Genomic DNA, 2149 nt, shown 5'->3' with positions numbered 1-2149 from the left:
TTTGTTTCTGGTGTCCTTTGACAGCTCTTTGGTCTTGGCCATAGTGGAGTTTGGAGTGTGACTGTTTGAGGTTGTGGACAGGTGTATTTTATACTGATAAGTTCAAACAGGTGCCATTAATACAGGTAACGAGTGGAGGACAGAGGAGCCTCTTAAAGAAGAAGTTACAGGTCTGTGAGAGCCAGAAATCTTGCTTGTTTGTAGGTGACCAAATACTTATTTTCCACCATAATTTGCAAATAAAATCATTAAAAATCCTAAAATTTGATTTTCAGTTTTTTTTCTTCTCATTTCGTCTGTCATAGTTGAAGTGTACCTACGATGAACATTACAGGCCTCTCATCTTTTTAAGTGGGAGAACTTGCACAATTGGTGGCTGACTAAATTATTTCTTGCCCCACTGCACGTTTTTGTGAGAAGACTGATTTTTGGGCTGTCTCGTGGCCTGACATCCACTGCTCTAGATCGGTCACCTTCCACGGCAGATGCGGAAGGCCAGCATAAGTAGATGCGGTCGAAAGAGACGCAGCCCATTTTTTCTCTAGCTTAAAATGGCGGATTTTGCTGGATCCAATCAAGTTGTACAAACATCTCAAAGATGATCAATGGAAACAGGATGCACTTGAGCTCAATTTCGAGTCTCCGTTTTTTTAAATCATACTTTGCACATGTAGGTGCATTAGCCCAACCTCCCTACAAGATTTAAAGTCAGAGGGGATATTCAGCTCATTCCCATTAGAGCTAACAGGCATAGGGTCATCTGCAGCTATTTGTTGAGTGAGCTGAGACTTTTCCAAGGTCACTGGCTAACAGCGTGTGAGCAGAGCAGACTGAGCATTTGACAGACCTCGCTAAAGTTGCTAGATGCTGGGGCGGAAACTGGGAGAGCAGTGTTGGCAGAGCTCAGTCCACCTGGATGAAGCTCACGCCAAAGGAGTGGAGTTGCTGCAGGGGACCGGAGTGGCTGCCAATGCTCCATTATGGGTGTGCAAAGGAAGCCTTGGTGTTGTTTCTGTTGCAGGGTTAGGGCTGCCATTGGGGGCAGAAGTGTCAAAGGCCTGCCATTGGGATGGGAGTAGAGTAGGGAGGGTAACCAAACCTAGCCTGGGAAGGAGGGTGTGGGGAGAAGAGCACTGTGGCGAAGCTCCAACTCTCAGTATATGAGTGCTGATTATGAGAATGATACATGGTATAGACTGCATCATGTGGAGCACTACCCTCAACAGGGTAGTGGTCGGTGCTGTGTAGAGCTGGGCTAAGTTGAAGTGGGCCTGGTTTATTAGAGCTGTGCTGTGATGGACCAGGTCTGATAGAACTGTGCTGAGGCGTGCTGGGTCTGGTTTGCTATGCTGTGATGGGTCGGTCTGGCAGAGCTGTGCTGAGGCGGGCCTGGTCTGGTAGAGATTTGCTGTGATCGACCGGGTCTGGTTGATGATCTACACTGATTGAAGTTGATTTAACGATGGACATCAATAAGTGATCATTGCTTTCACCTGGAACCCTAGACCCACCGCCCCAACAGATCCACAGATGAGGCAATTTCAATTGCACTCCACAGTGCCCTTTCCCACCGGGACAAAACAAACACCTATAGTGCCAGTCAAAAGTTTGGACACAGCTACTCATTCCAAGGTTTTTCTTTATTTTTACACATTTTTACATTGTGGAATAATAGTGAAGACATCAAAACTATAACATAACACAAATGGAATCATGTAGTAAAAAAATGTAGTAAAAGGGATTTGCCAGTAGATTGCCGACTTGTTTCATGATGATGACTGCTAGCTAAGATATTGAAAGTATGATGTTGACATGATCAGTCCAATTAAAGCTACTGTACATATAACGTGATTACACGTCATTTTATCTGTGGCCAATGACCTTGAGCCTTCTTGGAAGGGCACTTGTAATATAACACTATGGCAGGACCCAAAGGGCTACAATTTTGGATGTATGTCCTTACTAAGGACTTAAACTTGGTGATGACGTAGTGTCCCCATGAGTGACAGAACACTGAGCCAATCACAGAGCGAAGCTCCTATTTTCTGCTGGCTCGCCCCACCACCACAGAAAGCACTGAGCTATGCTGAAACACCTGCATTTTGGAGCTGCCTCCCTCAAGAAAACAAAAAAAGAAACCGTATTTGTA

At 45.2% G+C, this 2149-nt stretch overlaps 1 protein-coding gene across 2 annotated transcripts in view; it reads left to right on the top strand.

The window, feature by feature from the left end:
- Window positions 1-2149, top strand: part of LOC118386584 (glutamate receptor ionotropic, kainate 2-like) — a 212647-nt gene that overhangs the window by 68972 nt on the left and 141526 nt on the right. The gene's annotated exons all lie outside the window — the stretch shown is intronic.

Source organism: Oncorhynchus keta, chromosome 8 (assembly GCF_023373465.1).
Source record: "Oncorhynchus keta strain PuntledgeMale-10-30-2019 chromosome 8, Oket_V2, whole genome shotgun sequence".
Taxonomy (NCBI): domain Eukaryota; kingdom Metazoa; phylum Chordata; class Actinopteri; order Salmoniformes; family Salmonidae; genus Oncorhynchus; species Oncorhynchus keta.
This window is presented reverse-complemented; position numbering and strand designations above follow the sequence as displayed.